The 20,065-nt window shown below is 41.2% G+C and overlaps 1 protein-coding gene across 11 annotated transcripts in view; it reads left to right on the top strand.

The window, feature by feature from the left end:
* The window catches only part of SORBS2 (sorbin and SH3 domain containing 2), a 347,266-nt gene that overhangs the window by 190,499 nt on the left and 136,702 nt on the right, over window positions 1-20,065 (top strand). For 2 of the 11 annotated variants that reach the window (XM_032413606.1, XM_032413613.1), the window contains exon 1: window positions 17,056-17,073. The exons of the other annotated variants lie outside the window; for them this stretch is intronic. The gene's annotated coding sequence lies outside the window, so the exon portion shown is untranslated. Of the gene's footprint in view, window positions 1-17,055; window positions 17,074-20,065 lie in introns of those variants that run through there. 11 annotated transcript variants of the gene reach the window in all.

Below are 20,065 nucleotides of genomic sequence, written 5' to 3' on the forward strand. Positions count from 1 at the left end.
ATGAAAAATGTTAGTGGTGCTAAAATGGCTTTAGTTCTATACTCACGCCCCCAGAACTTTTTTTTTTTTTTAATTTATAGGTCAATGTCCTACAAAAGCATAGTGGATACAGAATTAAGATTCATCCATTAGGTCTAATTAGGATCAAATATTTATTATGCACCAGTAGCTGCAGTAAGTGTACTTCCTAGGATGGAAATTGTTTGTGGCTAATGTGCTGTAGCAACCCATAAAATACTCATGGCTGTGTTAACTGGTCCTGAGATCAGTAGCCCCTTGGGGAATGCCTTTCATCTCAGTAGCTGCTTTATGTATGTGGTTGAGGTTTCTCCTGGTATTTTAAATGTAGCATATTAATGCCAACTTAAAGATCAAATATTATGAATAAGAGACATGCAATGTTTTCATGTCTGATAAATATCCATTAATTACCTCAAAAGGGATACAGATTATTCAGAATATATATTTTGTCATGGCTAAATAGGTCAGAATTCATTGCAGTTTGGAAAGACAAATATAAAATGGGACCAGTACCTGGGTTTAATTAAGTTGTCACTTCCTTCCATCTTTTCTTTAAGGCAATTTTCCACTCATTATATCTGATTTCTTTCTGAAAAGAAAGTGTGCTCAGCATATCATTGCTTTCTATTGGCATGATTTTGATGGAAGTTGTTTTCCGTTTATTAAAAAGGGGTGATGGAGCTGAATATATTCTTTTAAAAGTCTTGCAGTAGATGGATATATTAAATTCTAACCATTACAATATTTGTTGCTTAAATTCATGTTTAACAAATAGGTACTGACTCTAGAAAAAACCCTTCTCCAAAGCATCTTGGACTTGTTCCAATTGCTTCTGTGCCTAAGCTTCTCCTGGGGAATGTCAGGCATCTTTCCTTGGTTTCCTGTCGTTCTATATTTTCTCTGCTCTTAGACCTCCCATCCGCTTACACGCATGTGTACGTGTGGACACACACACACTCTCTCTGTTGTGGTCACTACGTATCTACACCATTCAGAACACCTCACCTTCTGAGGACACCTGGGCAGCTGCCTCTCCTGCCCCTCACAGCCCTCAATCTATCTTCCTTAATCTTGAGCAGAGATTGACTTTGCCTAAGGATACCTATTCCTTGCTCCTTTGCCACCCAATTTAGCAGAATGTCAAAGATGATCACTGGCTTTCTGTTCATCTCACTTTTTCCTGGGCTTGCCTCATTTCAGGTTGTCCTTGGTCTTCCCCATCCCTGAGTCTCAGCACTACTTCCTACATTCAGACTGTGCCACCGACATTCTTTTCATAGAGTTCATTTTTCCCCTGCCCTCCACCTCAATCTTAATTGAAAAGCTCATGGATTTCTCTCTTTTCCAAATGCATATAGTACTTAGAGCTAATAGCATTCATTAGTAATTAAGTGTCCATGTTATATAACAATTCATCTGTGATTTGTTTGCATCTTTGTTTAAATCTTCTATCATGAACTTTTCATGGGGTATGTTTTATCTCCCCCAAACAAGGCTATAAATTTTTTGAGACAGAAACTGTGTTGTGAATTTTTTGCATCCCTTGAAATGCGATACATATAATGGGAATTTTTTATTGTTATTTGTTCATGTGATTTGAATTTCAACACCCACATAGGTCAAGAAGAAGAGAAAGTAAGTGTATCAAAAGAAGAAAGAGAGAAAAGAATAAGTGCTCCTAAGTAGGAAAGAATACATGCTCCTAAGTAGCTTATATTTTGTCCCCAAGTTTCAAAATCCAAATGAAAGCCAAAAAACAAAGAGCCACATTTTCTCATTCAATCTCCCTATCACTCTTTAGCACTACTCACTACACCAAGAAGGAGCATTTAATTCTCAAATGAGCAACACAGTAGGAAATGTGGTTGAAAGTGGTGCTTGTTTGTTACTCTGGAATTAGTTCAGTTATTTTACATATGCAAAAAGTGTACTGACTTTATCAATAAACTCTGGTGAAAACCAAATTTGGGGACTCCACAGCAGCCATTGATTGACTCCTAGAGCTTTCCATTGTGCTGTATGACTAGAACAGAACATGCTGGTTATCTTAACTCTTATGATAGGTGATACAATGTTATTGAATTGTGAGATTCTTTTTAAATATATGATTTGAGGGGTACAGATTCTGAATGCATGTGTGCTCTAAGTTCTTGATATTTTCCAGTGGGGAAGAGAAAGCATTGCTGGAATTACGAGCAAATTTAAACCCACAATTCAATAGTGATTGAATTAAGCAGAATTTTATATTTGGTAATACATAGTTGACACTTAAAATGATGCTTTATATCATCTTTTACGTTTAAAATGGGGAATAGCTTCAGAAGGGTTAAAGAACTTGCTCAAAGTCACATTAGTCTAGTGAGTGGCAGAGCAGGGAATCTAACCTGGGTTTGTGTGACTCTCAGCATCCAGGATCAGTCCACTACAACACAGAGTCTTTCCACAATATGTTAATGGGATCAGAGGGAGGTATTTGCATGTATCCATCTAAGTGGTCACATATAAGCAGTTTACTATTTCCCCAATGACTATACCTAGCAACCAGCCTAACCAGTGTTTGTAGATGGAAAATGAAGCCACAGCACTCAGTTGGGGCAGCAGGTGAGCAATAATCTCCAAAGAATAGCTTCTAATTTTTTGTTTATAAGGAGCTTAATGGGTATACACTTGGTAGGCATAGTAAGCATGCAGTTTCTCTTTCTTTTCTTTTCTTTTCTTTTTTTTTCCATTGCGTTAAAGGCTTTGGTCTCCATTTCTGTATTTGTTTGTCTACTTGGGCAACTGAAAGTCTCCCATTAGATCCGGAAACTCTAGGCAATCTAGTCTACTCTGGCCCATTCTGCTTTTGCCTCTCCCACAGCTCCAAAATTACTTCCTCATTGTTACTGCATACATGGGACTAACTTTAGAGTTTCTTCCCTTCATAAAATTCCACTGGCCTGAAAATCCTTATACCCGAAGTTTCTTTTCTTTTTCTTTTTTTTTAATTGACATATAATGTATTATTTGTTTCAGGGGTACAGGTCTGTGATTCATCAGTCTTACATAATTCACAGCGCTCACCATAGCACATACCCTCCTCAGTGTCCATCTCCCAGCCGCCCCATCCCTCCCAACCCCCTCCACTCCAGCAACCCTCAGTTTGTTTCCTGAGATTAAGAGTCTCTTATGGTTTGTCTCCCTCTCCAGTTTTGTCTTGTTTGATTTTTCCCTCCCTTCCCCTACGATCCTCGGTCTTATTTCTCAAATTCCTCATATCAGTGAGATCATATGATACTTGTCTTTCTCTAATTGACTTATTTCGCTTAGCATAATACCCTCTAGTTCAGATAAAGGGCTAGTATCCAAAATCTATAAAGAATTTATCAAACTCAACACCCAAAGAACAAATAATCCAATCAAGAAATGGGCAGAAGACATACCCGAAGTTTCTACAACTTAATACAAGTGTCTCTGTAATTTTGACCCAGAATGACCAGGAATCAGAGGTCCATGAGATTAAGTAATTGTGTATAATTAGCTCTGATAGCCGATCTCCTCCAGCTTTCAGGAGAAAAATGTCCTTTTTTCTTTCTTTCTTGTTATTGCTCAATGCAACCGGAGGACTTTACCTCCTGCTCCCTCAAGGCTGACTCTCAGTGGGAGATCAAGAAGGCAAAAAGCTCAAAGCAATTAAATCTTCTCTGAGAGTGTCTACTGTTCCCAGAGGTAGCTCAGAGGGGGGCAATTCCTGGAAGCTGTTTGCTCTTGGCAACATAATACCTTTTTTGCCCCTGACTGTGGCTCCCAGCAGTCCCAGGACTCAATGGCTTTGGCAATAGCAGCTGCCACGGAGTGTCCCCGTGGTTCCCTGCTCAGATGCCCGGGAGCCCCTTCTGTGTCCCAGGAAGACGGGGTTGTTCAGTGTCCTCCCTTGGCACCACATCCAGAGTTTGAGTAATGGCAATGCATCACTGATTCCTACTGGTGGCGATGGTATTCTGTGGCTTTATCAAGACCGGTTTTTATTAAAAGGGTCTTGATCAAAGTTCCCTAAATGTACATTAAAACCAAACAAACAAACAAAACAAAAAAGAAGCCATACCTACAGCAAGCAGAGCCATATTTCTAAACACACTTTTGGCCACTGTCTGCCACCCTCTGAAAAAAAAACACCATCTTAGTTTGGGGTTCCCTCACATTGTTGCTCAGGCTCTCTTCCAAGAATAATGTAGGTGGAGCCCCTCATTTCTTCAGGTGGAAAGATGCTTCTTCTTGCAGGAGGGCACAGGAACTCATCAATAAATTAGGCTCCAGAAACAGCCCAGGGAAATCTTAGAGCTGCCACAGGTAAAATGTAAACCAGCTCTAATAATAAGTCAGGTTCGGCCATGATTTTTCAGTGGATTATTTGGATTCTTAAAAAAAAAAAAAGATGAATTAGCTCACTGACAAAATCTAATTAGACTGGAAAATTACTTTGAGGTAGTTAACAAATCAATTCTACGCCCAAATGTCACTGTCAAAACTACAGATACGGGGCGCCTGGGTGGCTCAGTCGGTTGAGCGGCTGCCTTCAGCTCAGGTCATGATCCCGGGGTCCTGGGATCGAGCCCCACATTGGGCTCCTTGCTCGGCAGAGAGCCTGCTTCTCCCTCTCCCTCTGCCTACCGCTCTGCCTACTTGTGCTCTCTCTCTATTTCTCTGTCAAATAAATAAATAAAATCTCTAAAAAAAGAAAAAAACTACAGATACAAAATCCATAATAAATCATCTCTCACCATCAGTTTTTCCCTCCTGAAACTTGCCCATGGGGCCCTGCCTTGAGAGCTGGGATTGGTTATATAGAGGGTGCTTTTGCTGCACTGTGCAGGGAGGTTGTGCAATCTGCAAAGGCACTCTGGTCCACATCGCACCTCACTTCAAATCCCAGAAGCAGGTGTACATACGGAAGGGCAAGATGGATGGATGCGAAACTGAGAATATTTTCAAGAACAAACAGCATAATTCAAAGCCAACATGATTAAAAAGAACTTCACCCAAAAGACTAAGTGTGCTCAGGTAGCATATGCGGATGCATGAGGCTCCTGAAAATGGAGCCAGTGATTCCCGTAAGCTTGCTTCCCACACACTGGGGCCTTGAGCCACGGTTTGCTTCCTGAGAGCCCGGTCCTCGCTGATGAGGCCAAGGTCATAGGTCGGGGTGTTGTATGGTTAAATGCAAATTTCCAAGTTCCGCAGGGTCACAGAGAACAGCCTGGTCTGCCTCAGTGGACTACCCCAAAACTCAAAAGGTGTGCTTCAGATAAAAGCGAGCTTTGTTACCAGCTCTTACCACAGTGACCAATCTGGGGAGAAGTAGAAGGACCCTGGTCCAGGAGGCAGCAAACGCCACATCCTTTCCCCCGCCCCGCAGGCACAGGGCAGTGCATGCTGAGGGACAGAAAGGAAAAGCCATTGCCCTGATCACCTGTGGGTCTGACGCACCTGTCTGGGGCCACCGTGGGAACCGGGAAGGGACCGGCGATCGCCCAATCCTGGAATTTGAACTTCCAGCTGTCCTTGAAAGAGGACAGTGTTTTCTCTTCTGTGGGGCTCTAACCAAGAGAAGTCAGGCACCCCTAAACATACCCCATGAACTAGTACCCTCTAGTCCTTTCCAGTCAGATTACTGGAAGCTTGTTTGAGCTCACATTCAAACATTTGCAACTAAATTCAAATTTCTGCATCACAAAAAAGATGCATCTCTTGTTTCTAGCTTAAAGCCTACGAGGCTGCACTAGTTCAGAGGACAGTCTGGTTGATGGGGGAAGAAAACCTCCTCAAAAGGTGGTGCTTCCTTACAGGGCCTAACTCCACACGGGAATGTTTTCCTGGGCTTTCCTAACCGTACATCAACCCAGGATGAATTTAGCTCACTGTAGCCTGTCCACAATCTGCATTCCCACCTAAGCAACTAATCAGATAAAAGAGAACCCATGGATCCCCAGAAATCTATCATGCTTCTGAAAAACAACCCTGAAGACATGCCCTAGGGTAATGTCCGTGGAGGACTTTTCAGGAACAACTAAATGGGTTTGAATTAGGTCACTAGGGAATCATCTTTCTATAACATTTCAGGCTACTTAAGTGTAGAGAAAACATTCTCTCCTGTAAGTCTTACCTAAGGGCGCCCCTGATGAAAAGCCGTTTGCTCTTTCTACCCTTGTGTTTCTGTCATTTTGTTATTCCTTCTATGATTTCTCCCTTAGTTGTCTTTTCCATGGTTTATAATGTAGAAAGACATAGTTGAGGTTTTGCTGATGAGGGAAGAGCAAAGATATGACAAGGACGACATAATTAGGACAGCGGGGCCTAACCCACTTTTCAGGGAGAGGCAAAATGGCAGGAGGAGTCGTGGCCAAGAGATAGTGACCATAGAGAACAATGAAACAGGCTTTTATCACAAGACCTCACCAGACAGCCCAAGTTGTGTGTTGGGGTTGAAGAGGGGGTTCAGGGGGGGAGTATATGCTTAAAAATGAAATATACCAGCTAAAGTGAACCAAAAAGGGAAATGCCAATTTGCTACTTTGTTTTCTTTACTTATGTAATTATTTAAATTTAAATTCTCCCCAAGTATTAAGGTAGCATTCTACTGGGGCATGTGGGTAGCTCAGTTGGTTAAGCACCCAACTCTTGAGTTTGCCTCAGGTCATGATCTCAGGGTCGTGAGATCGAGCCCTGCATTAGGCTCCGCGCTCAGTGCAAAGTCTGCTGGAGATTCTCTCTCTCCCTCTTCCTCTGCCCCTCCCCCTGCTCATGCGTGCCCTCTCTCTCAAAATAAATAAATAAATCTTTTTAAAAAAGTATTCTACTAAATATAATACAGTACACTAGAGATTAGAGTAACACACTCATTGAGTAATACAGAAAACTGGATCTAATACCCACCAGGTATTCTTGAAGACCCTGGAAAGGGCTGCATGGACTGAGTGTGTTTCCAAATCAGACAGGAATGCAATAATTTAGACAGTGGGGTCTACTCTTCTGATACCATCAGCACTCCCATAAATAGTGGAACTGTATTATTGTAGTAGCATCCGGCCAGGTTAACTTTTAGGAAATAAAAGTGGAAGATGGAATAATAAAAAAAAGGGGGAGGTGAAGAAAAAGAAGATAGAAAGGAAGAAGACAGAGAGAAGAAGAATCAGAAGGAGAAAGAGAAATACGAGGAAACTTAAGTTTGCCTTGTCCAACCATTCATCTAACATAGCGTGTGTGGGAGTAAGACAGGGGATTCGAAGTAGTAAGAGTAGACTATGGGACCAAGAAACAGAGCTCTAAATGCCTCGGTGTATATACTGAAAGGAGACAATAAATCATTGCATACCACACTTTTTAGCTCTCTGTCTTCATCCTCAGGAGTAAAAGACAATGTGGAATAAATAATTATAAGACTCATAACCTGGTTTGACATTGCTTGGCTGAGGGATTATTGGTCCTCTTCTTCACCATCCTACAGAGCAGTCAGGGAGCGGGTTGAACAGTCTTTGTAAAATCAACAGCAATATCAGGGATTAGTGTGTATGCAAGAGACTGCAAGCTCAAAATACTTGAGGTTTTCATGCATGCTGTGCTGAAATTTAGTGAGGTCAAATAACTTATCAACTATAGATCTCCTTTAAGCAGCACCTTGTCAGACTAGCTTGCCTCACACTAGGATGCTACAAAAAATATATAATAAATGGAAATTATTGTAAAAATATGGTAACTTAAAAAAAAAAAGATAGTGTATCTAATAAAGAGTAACAGTGCAAAACCTCAATCTTACCCACCAGTCCGATCTTGGGATCTGTGGTCCAGATCTAGGGTGCTTTCAGAGATGGGTGTAAATGAGATCCTTTCTCAGGAAACTGGAGCTGGTACTGCCCATGCCCAGAGGGCTCAGCGCCGCTGGTGGCCATGCTCACTGTGCCTCTTAGAGTTAAGGAGGGCGCTGACATGTGCTGAGGGCTGTGCAGCTGTGGAGTGGTGTTGGGCAGTGCACATAAGTAGACACTTCATGTATACATGTTCCCAGTTTGTACTGCTACCTCAAATAGGACAGGTCAATGATTAGGAAACACTGAGAATCTACTTGATGCCAGAGTCATGAATGATTTTAGCAAGTATTCCTCTTTCCTGACTTCCCGATATTATCTTTCCTTTTTTTTTTACTGTAACAGGTGTATCTTTATTTTTTTCAACTTTTCAACTTCTGCTAAAAGTTTATTGTTACCATAATAATGGCTTACAATTCTTGAGTATTTACGATGTCAGTGGCACTGTGGTGAACAGTTTAGGTGGATTATCTTATTCAACCTCAAAGTAAACGGCAGTGGAATATAAACTCCATGAGGGCATGGACTTTGACTGTTCTGGACTCTTCTGGATTCCTGTTGTCTGGGAGGTAGGAGTCTCTCAATAAATATTTGCTGAAGGAATGAACAAACGGATGAGTGAGTGAAAGAGCAACCTATAAAATAGATACTACTATTATTCCCCTTTTGCAGTATGCAAGGTTAAATGGCCAATCAATGGTAAGAACAAGATGCAGAGCTGAGTAGTCTTCCCCACAGATAGGGCTCCCAATGTGTAGAGGTACTCCCTTTACAAAGGTCAGTGGGTTTTGTTTTGTTTTTATTCACTGCTTGCTTTAGGAACTGAAGAACCCTGAGGTGCCAACTGACAGGTTTGAAAGATAAGATTCTCAGGGGTTTTTTGAACTCTGCACCCAAATTCTTGGAGCACGGGCTGGCCCCTGAGAACCAGAGACTATAATCTCCACCAAGAATGAGCAGAGAAAAGAAGCCAGTAGGGCAAGTTAAATCAGAAATAATGAAAGGGAATTGAGATACCAATTCCAGAGAAAGGCAAGTGGGGGGATTGGGAAGGGCCTCCAAGCTTGGAGAGATTAGAGGCTGCATGGAAGTCCTGAAGCATTGGAGAGAAGACAAGCCAACAACAACCAGGATGGAGTCGAGGCCCAGGTGTGGTGGGAGGTGATAAACATCTTCATAGTCACCGCTAAGACCAAGCATTCACATTTGCTCATTGAAGCTGGCCAGTGTATGATTTGGGGCTGAGTTAGTCCAACCTAATGGACCAGAAATAGAGCGGATAACAAAAACAAAAGTACATTTTGAGTTTACTTTGGGTAGATTTTAGTGCAGTGTCCAATCAGGGCCACAAAAGAAAGGGTGCATAATGAAAGGTAAGGAGGAAGGTAAATCTCAGGCTTACCATCTGGTTCTAATGCAGTGATAGGACTGGAGAGGCAAAAGGTATTTTCCATGCATTTCTCTCTATTACTCTCTCTGCCTTTTTCCTTCTTGACGCCTGTTGTTCTCTCTTGCATAATGTTAAAATTTCCAAATGATAGTCTCTTTAATGTCCTCATGTGAGTCATAGTCAGCATTCTTATATTCACAGACGCTGTCGTATTGAAGCAAGGCACAGACCACAGGTCCTAAGTTTGCAATTTTTAGTTAGACTTTCTCTACACAATCTTTTGCTCCAATTCTATGCCAAAAAAAAAAAAAAAAAAAAAATAGTTCATGCATTGAGAGCTGATCTAAGGTGCTTATTTTGCATTTTGGCCTTAGAGCACCTCTCTATACTGCAGCAAGGACTGCGTGACCTTCAAGCCCTGATGTCACTGACTTTCAGCTCTCCTGATGCTGAAGCCACAGACCATTTTTGTGTTGGAAATTGCCTTTTTGCAAAAGCCAAGAGGATAACCCAAGCACCATAAATAACTCGGCCTGCCCACTCCACCGTCCTATTCCATAGGCTGAAGCTTATGTGCCAACTGACTTCGAACAGGAGCGCCTAGGTTTAGCGCTGTGCCATTTCAGTAAATAGAACGAGGTGTCGCCAGCGCTTAGAGCGCCGAGGGCCCTGACGGCGTGGGTTCACGGTGCACCCGAGTCTCACGGCCAGCATAGCTGAAGCCTGAGTTCAATGCATAACTAAGACTGTTTCGCTCTGCTCCAGTCCCGTAGAAGCCACACAACAGCAGACTTGTATTTCTGTCAAAGGCTTCGGTTTTCCGTCATCTATTTTTTATAGCACTGATACTAAACCAATTGCAGCAAATGGAGGGTATTATTTCTGGCGTGGGTGCATCACGATGCTGATTTGCCGTTCCTAGGAAGCAGGCTCACTGCGCTGGGTTTTATCGTTTACCATGGGAGACCTGGTTCAACAAAATGTAAGTGCTTTGAGATGCTTGACATTTTCAAAACGTAAATAACTAATGCCCCATGAATGAGGAGGAAAGGGCCATATGATGAGAAGATGGGATAAGGATGGAAATTTTATTTGGTACCATTTGTGACAGGGTGACAGTGGGTTGAAGATGAACAAAACTATTTCTTCCATCCTTCAGTTTCTCAGTATAGCATTAATCTTTGAAGAGAATCTTGGTTTACTCTCAAGCAACTTTGCAACTTTTCAGAATCATATTTTCCTGTGTTCTTTCTGAAATGTTTGCATGTCCTCATCTGTATGTGCTTGTGGTTTTTAGATTTTAAGAAAAATGGCCAGGATTTATAAACCAGAAAGTTTAGAGGAAACCATCTATAAAGAACCATAGCCCCCTCCCCCATCCCGAATACACACGCACACACCTTCACACACTAACAAACACAGAGATTTTAAAAAATTAACCAGCTAACTAGCAATAACATTGTATATCAACTTAGAATACTTTTTACTTACAGTAGATTTACTGATTCATTAAATATCAGTAACAGATGACCATGTATCAAAATTGTCCAATGTGAAGCTTTAAATCTGTAGTGTATTTCACCAGGTCATTAGTGGTTTTTGAGAGCTAATGCTGTACAATTTATTTCTCTGTAAATATTGATCACATGTTAGGTGTACAACTATTGATTTTTCAGGCATGTTGTTGTTTTTGTCCTATTTTCTCCACTTTCAGATGATTTATTCAGTTTTCTGACTATGAATGTAATAACCATTTTTAGCTGGTAAAAAAGAAAATACCAAACCAACCCATATGAATTGCTACTTTTCAGCGTTCCTATGTGTTTGTGCTTTAGCTAACAGCAAAATCAATAGGACTCCAGAAATGGAGACAAGTCCGCTCTGGGTGGCATTATTCACTTTCTATTAAACTTGACAGCTAATTTGCAAGTTCACACTTTTTTAAAGCTAGAGTTCTTGAAACATTGACGGCTGAACCCTTCTAACCCCAGCTAGATATGCAGATAGAGAATAGAACCCAGAGAGTTCCCTAGCACTGGTATTGTTTCCAAGGTATTATTTTGGTCAAAGACAGAAATTAATTCTTGTTTAATGCTTTCTAGCAAAATGGAATGGTAAGAGGGCAGTGAGAAAAAAAAAGTAGAATTGGAAGTGTTATAAAACAAGCCTGAACTTTCCATTAAGAGTCACATAAAGAGGGCGCCTGGGTGGTTCAATCGTTAAGCGTCTGCCTTCGGCCCAGGTCATGATCCCGGGGTCCTGGGATCGAGTCCCACATCGGGCTCCCTGCTCCGCGGGAAGCCTGCTTCTCCCTCTCCCACTCCCCCTGCTTGTATTCCCTCTCTCGCTGTGTCTCTCTGTCAAATAAATAAAATCTTTAAAAAAAAAAAAAAAGTCACATAAAGAATTCAAAGACCAAATATTTAATCAAAATTAATTTAACAAAATCATATTAAGTAAGGATGCTTCCTTAGACCTACTGTGGAATGTTTCAAATGCCTTTTCTATATAAAGATATATTTAATCTGATAGAGCAAGTGGCATTTTTATAACCCAGAACAATTATTTATTCTTAGAAAAGAAGAAATCCCGGACATGTAGCCAGATATGGGAAAACATATTTATGGTGTAACATTTTTTGGCATGAAATAGAAAGAAGAGAGTTTTTTATGAAACACTTGGCAAAGCAGAAAGCTTAAAAATATTTCTAAACTTGCCCAGTTGCAAAACCACACTGCATGTTTTGCCTTTTCTATTAGGGAAGAAAGAGAACCTCTGGGCTGGGACTGGCCTTATGAGTCCCATCACTTCACTTCCCCTGACAGGGACTAGTTAAATTAACTAAACTCCTGTTGGAATGCCCAGCCTGTCATCTCCTCTGCACAAAAATGAAACACATGACATTCTGAGAAAGAATTTAAAGCAGCCAATTTCTCAGAAAATATTTGAATGACCCTTGGAGGTTAACAGCACAATCATTTACACGAAAATTGCTTCAAATGTGGATAATGTGTTCTTTTAGGGTCAGCAAAGTATATGTGTCTGCTCAAAGCTGCACATAAACAAACGGCCTTGATTAAATCAGAAATGTAGGCAGACGTTGGAGAAGACAGGGAAAGCACAAAAATGTTCTATTGCTATTCCTTCTTAATTCTCTAACTTCTTTCTCTCAATGTTTTTTGCCCCGCAGTGTGTTATATTTTGTAAAGCAGTTTCACTGAGATTGTTAAGCAACTAGCAAACTAGATCTTCTAAACTAGTAAGCCACGGTGTTCTTTTTTGCCTCCTGGTTGGAGTAAACGAAGTGAGTGGGAGTGAAAATGTTTGCTTACTGAGAGGAAACTTCACTGTATTATTAAATTTTTCCCCCATTTCACCCCAGAGCTCAACAGGAGGTCTAGGTCTTTAGACTGTAGACAGAACCTGATTTTGTGGAGATTTTGTATTATATATGGGAAAGTCCTTTAATTCCTTCCACCTGCCGTCCCTTCTATGTAAAATGCAAATCATCATAAAGGCACCCTACCTTCTACCATGCTGGGATGATACCATATACACCTAAGCTTCCCACCCATGCTTCAGAAATAGGATCTCTAAACTGCCAGGGGTCTTAAAGACCATCTACCTCTGGAAAAGACAATGTTTTAAGTTTTTGTTTTGTTTTGTTTTAAGGATAGAATTCCCCTCCTCTTTCCATCCCCAACTTTAAAAAACAAAAAAAATCTCATTTCTTTTGTACCTGCATTGTCAACACAGGTCTCTCTAAAAAGTACAGCCATTCTAGGGAAACATTCTAAAGGAGCAAATTCTTGACACTGCTTGAGGAAAGAGGAGACCCAGGCTCCTGATAATCCCTGTTGTCCTCCCCGACCTCCCTCTCTCCTCCGGTCCAGGAGCAGGCATGAGCAGGCAGTTGGGGCTGGACAGCTGCTGCTCCTTGTACCAAACCCCTTTAAGCCCCAAACCTGAAACTTGAAAGCAGTGGAAATTCTAAGTACAAATGCCAAGTCACAGCAATCATTGGAAAATCAACCTCTCCTTCTGTCTTGCCCTGAAAAACAGTGAAAGAAGCAGTACTTTTAAAGCACTTAAATAATCAATGAAAAGGGAGAAACTGTGGGCAATCTCAATGCCAATGAATGTTGCCAATTCTTACCTTGGTTACTATTCTTTAGTAAAGAAGGACAGAAGCTCAGATTAATAGATGTTGCTAAGAACAACCCAGAACTTTGACATTCTTATTATGCCTTACTCAACATGCTGACTTAGAGTAGAATTGCTAGTGATGGAAACAAGGGGAGAAATTATGCCACTAAGCATGGTATAGTTAGGTCAAATAGATTAGGCTCCCTTGTTGGGGAATCTTTCAGTTTACCTCTATGTGGACTATCCGTTCTGATTCCAAGTCATTGCCGAGAGTGAGCTATCGTGTGAATGAGCCTTTTTCTTTATCACTCTGCTGTGGCTGTGGGGCAAGTAGGTGGCAAACACGGATGAATGAATCCGGAGTGTAGTCTTGAGGTACCCTTGGGTTTCATGGGTTGTGTAAGAGTGGCTCTGGGCTGAAGAAGACAACTCTGGAGAATGGACGGGGACTAAGTGTCACCCAGAGTACATATTTACCTTGTAACTGTGACTAATCAAGCACTGGCTCCATTTGTCAAAGGTATTTCGTCTGCAGCCTCACTTTCAGACTGTCAAAGTTCACAAACATTGAATGTCATCAGCTTCAACCTCTCTTTAAAGTACATGCTCCCCTCCGACTTTTTCCTGAGTCCTAGGATCTGCTCAGTAATCTCCGGTGTACCAGTTTCTTCATGAGCAGACTCCTTTTATCTTAATACTCCCAGGGCACTCACAGACCAGGGAAGACTTTGGGGAGGGGGGGATTATTTTTTCCTCTACCCTGGGTCGAGACCCATGTATAAAAGAGAGATTAACAAGAGAAAAACAGAATTTTTTCTGTTTTATTTATTACCATGCATACATCATGTATACATGGGAAATAGCCAGAGAAAAATGAGTAAATCTTTGAGGTGGCTTAGAATTCAGGCTTAAATTCTATCTTCATAGTGAAAGGGGAGAGTAAATGATTTTTAGGAAAGATAAATGGGCCCTTGGAAGAAGAGATGAAAGGTGTAATAGCGTGTGACAAATTTGTCTGTGTGTGGTGTCAACTTCTAGTATCCTCTCATGTGACAAGAGTTAGTCCTCCCTGGTTGATGACACTCCCAGGAGGGGCTTTATGACAACTGAGTTCCTTTTGGAGGATCTGCCTTGAGGCAGATGAGGGGAGTTCAGAGAAAGCCTCTCCCTGCATTTGCTTTTCCAAGTGCCTACAGCCCCAGATAACCAATATACAGTATATTTGGGGTGGCATGTCCAAAACTCCTACAGTCATATTTTGGGGTGGCACATTCTGAGGCCTTTCACTTTTAAATGAGAATAGCCATTTGCTATTTCTTTTGATCCTATGAGTTGCCTTAGATACAAAGCATACTTTTGTTTTGTTTTCTAGTTTAGTACAAGCTCGTACTTGCTAACCCTAACACCTGCATGAAGGTTGGTGATTTTTTTAGGATGATATGACAAAATTTATTGAGATTGCTTTTTCACTGACTTCGTATTTAAGCATTCAAGAAACCATGATAAGGCAAATTATTTGGGACTATTACAATGGATTGCTTTTATTTTTTAAAAATCTTAAAAAAAAAAAGAATACATTTTTATATCAAGTGAGGAAACTTACATCTCTGTACATGAATTTATATGAGTTTATTTGTCCTACTGGGAGGTCAATTTTCTTTTTTGGGGGGGTGGGGAGTGTTAGGACAGTCACAATGGATCACTTTTAAGTCAGACTATCTCTGAGCACTGATTCTGGGGCCAGGCTGCCTGGATAAGAGACTGGGTCCCACCACTTATACCTCGGTAATTTGGCACCTGTCCGTAGCCCCACCTTGTGTGTTACTGGGAAAATTACCAGAGCTCATGGAAAAGAGCTTGACACACGGTCAAGCATGGTAAATGTTGGCTGCAATAAATACTATAATTGTGCTACTGGGAACTCAGCAACATTAGGATCATATTAAAAATTAAATTCTAAACATTTTCCAGGATATTTACTAATTGCAATTGTTAAATAAGCCGAACTTCACTGAGGCACACACACAGAATTTTAGTTATCTGTAGATAAACCATTTATTTTGATGCATTATAGATGAAAGGGACAAAAGTATACATACACACTCAAATACTTTAATGATACAGTCCAGGAATGGAGATTTAACTAAAGTTTAATATAAAAGCAGATGCATTTTTAGTGAGATTTTTATCAGATATTATTTATAAGCAGGTAATTTAAAGAGAATGAAGACTTGGAGGGAATTTGGGGTGGGGCAGGAGGCGGAGAGAGGTGTGTGTGTGTGTGTGTGCAGTTCACCTTTTCTTCCTTCTTGTCAGAATAGTTCCATTTAGGAAACAAACTCTCTTTCCCAATTTGCAGATATCTGCAAATAGTATTCTTCCCAGAAGGGAAAAAATAGCTTACTATGATTCATTTGAAGCAAATCTCCTAGGATGTCAAAATGGATTATTTATTGCTATTAGAGGATTGATTTATTTGCAGAAACATGTATTCCTTCTTAGCATGAAATCAGGACTATCCCTTGAAATTGGTTGATTAGACAACTACCTCTTAGGGATATGAGGAACCCTGACAAGTTCCCACTAGCTCTCAAGTAGCTCCCCACATCCCTTGACCCTCAGTTCCTACCTGGTCTGAAATTCCTGCCCATAGCGTCTACTCTCTGTTTAGGAAATACAAATGAACAAATGACTCGCTTAAGATATCTTATAATTTATCTGAGAGACAAGAATGTATTCAACTTCTGTTAGCGTATTTTAGAGCCTTAAATGGTCTCATAAGCTACTGCACCCCTTCAGGCTGCAGAAAGAAGTCCCTGAGACGTGATGTTCAATAGTGAAGAGTCTGGGCAACAGAAATTTGAATTTCAGAGAAAGAAAGGATTGAGTTGGGGTACAGATCAAGGAAAGATTCTTTGAAGAGGGGGACATAAAGGAGTCTCCTTATATAATGAATTTTTATTTGGGTGGAAGGAAAATAGCAGAGCACTAAGTGGGGGACAGGGTGGGAACACTCTGGGAGAGCTGACTTTATCCCGCAGGAAATGGGTTTGCCTCCCCCTTACCCTATATGTCTCCCTGCTCTCCTGTCCTGCTCCACGCAGATCTGGAAAGGACTGGAGAAGCAAAGAAAAGATGGGGGTAGCAGGATAACATACATTAACACTATGGTCTTTGCAATACAGCACGTTTCTATTCTATTAACATGCTGCTCAGTGGGAATGAAGCTTTGCTAGGGAAAGTTTGTTTTAAATTAAAAAAAAGGGAAGTAGAAGTTAATCAGCAAAACAAATCAGGGCTGCCAAAATCACACTGCCCTCTTCTCCCCTCCTCCAAGACCAATCCTGGGTAAAACTGTCCTGTTTTACCCTTTTCCATTTAATTTTGGTGACTAATTGTGATATGTAACAAACTAAAAATAATGGCAACTATTTGCACAATTTCCTTTTCACAGTTTTTTTTTTTTTTCCTGAGAAGTAGGTATCAAATCTTGTGAAGAAAAAAGTATATATAATGATAAAGTTAAGTTTTCCTAAGTTTGATATCACTGCTATTTTGGTTGCTTTGCGATTATGAGGCTGATCCCACCCACCTATTTATTGTAATGTTTCTCTTCTAGAGCCAGAATAGGACAGACTCATATACCATTCTGATCTGGGTGCATTTCTTCAGAAGGTACGCTGTGCTCATGGGGAATCGTGGCTGCCTAGGCTTGGGGCTGATGAGGCCAAGAGGGTCTATGCATGCATTTCAACAAAAAGATTTCTTAGTGAAGTAAATGAAATAAAATGATGGACACCAAAGAACATGAGTATACCCAGATCTCTCCTCACACTCATGCCTGTTGAGTTCGCAATAGAATTTCTGTCCTGAGATTCTACATGAATACCCTTGCTTTAAACTGATTGACTTAGGAGAAGCCCGTGGGGAAATCAGAGGAAGTGAAGCAAGGAAGGTGAAAGGGTTATCAAGACAACACTCTTGCAGAGTGATTATTTTGGAATTCTTTACTCTGCCTTATTTCACAATGGAATGTTTGGGGGTCTTAGGAACACTGTGAGGAAACTAAGCCCCACCTTTGTCCTAAAACTCCTTCCTTGGGCTGCTTCTCAGTTACAGACATCCCAGAGAGTCCCTACTTGTTATAGGAGATGCCTCTTGCTTGTTAACACTTCACAGGGGCACAGGGAATGCACTTATCACCATGTACCCACCCCAGGCCACTCCACGCCTCCTGCGTGGAATTTTCCCTGGCTGTCCACCCCACTCCACTCCTGTGGTAAATAGGACAGCAAGGTCCCACTGCTGGATGTTGCTGCTTGTTGCTCCGGGCTAGTTGGATGGCTTCCGCCAATGACTCCCCAAGCTCCTTGGCTCTTCTTCTGAAATCATCCTGGCCAAATATTACCTACTTTACTGTATGTTACTTATCTAACTCATCGTGGAGGAATCTACCCAAATCTATCCCCCCAAAAAACAAATTTACTTTGTTCTCTTACCCTTTCAGGACAAATTGCTTCCATCTTTGGACTGCAAAAGTGGAGAAGCTGAGAGTATATATTTTAGTCACTGTATTTGTTCTCTAGGGCTGCCATAACAAAGTGCAACAAGTTGGGGGGGGTTATAACAAAAGAAAAACATTGTCTCACCATTCCAGAGGCTAGAAGTCTGAAATCAAGATGTCGGCAGGGCCATGCCCTGGCTAAAGACCCTAGGGAAGAACCCCCTCCTTGCCTTTTCCTAGCTTCTGGTGGATGCCAGAAATCCTTGCATTCCTTGGCTTATGCCAGATCATTCCCACCCCTGCTGTCATTGTCAAGTGGTATTCTTTCTTCTTCGTATGTGTCTTTCTCTCTTTATAAGGACACCAGCCATTGGATGGAGGGTCCACCCGAATCCAGTATGACCTAATCTTAACTTGATGACATCTGCAAAAACCTTATTTTCTAGATAAGGTCATTTTCACAGGTATGGAGGATTAGGACTTCAGAATATCTTTCTGGGGCACAATTCATGCCACAATGACCACTACTGGACACTGGGTCATGCTCGAGCAGGAAGCAGCTCCAAAGAATGTATCATATCCCATGCTCCAAGCACAACCATCGGTCCCCTGACACTGCACTCACCCCCTCCCACATCCATGAAACTGACCCACTCTGCAGGGGTCAAGAAGGTCCACGGTCTAATGTCTCACTGGCAGGACTGGCCCGAATGGTCCAGGCTATTTCTGAGTGAGGCCAGAGTACAGAGGACTAATCACCCCTCACTATCACTCAGGCACTTTGGTCTCCCTGAGAAATCCTGAACTGCTAAAGCAGAACTACTCCCTGGAAAATATCTACATGAACTTTAAACCCACAACTTACTTTTTCCTAGTTACAATGATCAGCCTTATAATAGATGACTTTTTTCTGACATCCTTTCTGTCACACTTTGAGGCCCTTCCTATCCACCCACAAATACTGAGATTGTCTTTCAAGAGGATGAGTTTTTCTAAAGCTTGATGTGTCCCTTGATTGTTGTGATCCTGGAGAGCTACAGAATGCCTTGGAGTTACGTATTCCCACGTAAAAAAGTTGGTAAGATTCACCAGTCTCCACCATGCTTTCCAAATTCCACTGCTGCGTTACTTTTAAAAGGAAAGTTTTGACTTCCTCAATTCTAAATCAGGTTTTGAATGTGCATACTTTTCAAGAAAGGGGATCAGATATCAGGGCACAGATATCAGATAGTAGAATGTATTATTCTCAATCGATAATAATAATCTGAATGATACTTTTAGTCCTCCATTTGCATGCCAATTTGATTGAATATCTAGAAACAGACAGAGACAAGAGGCAGAATGAGAGGGAGAGCCCACTTTCTAAAAGTCAGTGTGTGGTCACTGCATCAGGCTGTGTAAGAACAAGAGAATCTACTGAAAAAAATAAATACCAACGGGCTTAGTTAGGTATGATGGTGCAAAGCCATTTTATAAATATTTTGATAAGTCTATACAAGAGAAAGTGATTTGTGAGGTGGTTATTTTGCATGATGCTACATTCAAAGCCAATTGGAATTCCTCATTTGCATTAAGCATCTGAGCTCTTTGCCATTTGGAGAACTTTTCTATTCTAAGTTCAGCTCCTCCCATATTAGGTGGGCAGCCCTGGAGCTTCTGTACTCGAATCTGTCCTGATGAGACTGTGTACTGAAGCAAGCTGTATGGATAACAGATGAAGGGAGGATTTAAATTAATCACTGGGACTGTTTTGGGGTTTTTTTAAGCCATTAAAAGAGTATGGATACTTGACTATGAGAAAAAGATGTAAAATAGTGAGTGGCATGAGTCTTTTCTTCTGGATTAGGGAAAAAAAAAAAAAAAAAACTATTTAGTGGTTTCCATAGGAAAGATACTCAAAAGCAGATAACATCAATTTTTAAAAATCCTATCAATATACCATTTTATCATTCACAGTGGAATTTGGGTAGAACACTGACCGGCAGCTAGGTCAGGATAAAGCCCTTCCCAGGTTTCACGGTGGCTGACACTTGTTTACCTATTCCAGCAGGGAGGCCAAGGGCCTGGGTGCCCAGCTCCCCCTTTGGACTGGATCTCCTCCAGTCATGAGTTCTGGGGCAGGGTCCCAAGCTGAGCTATCCCCATATTCTAGCTCTGAGACAG

The sequence above is a fragment of the Phoca vitulina genome, unplaced genomic scaffold (genome assembly GCF_004348235.1).
Source record: "Phoca vitulina isolate PV1807 unplaced genomic scaffold, GSC_HSeal_1.0 scaffold15, whole genome shotgun sequence".
NCBI classification, from domain to species: Eukaryota; Metazoa; Chordata; class Mammalia; order Carnivora; family Phocidae; genus Phoca; species Phoca vitulina.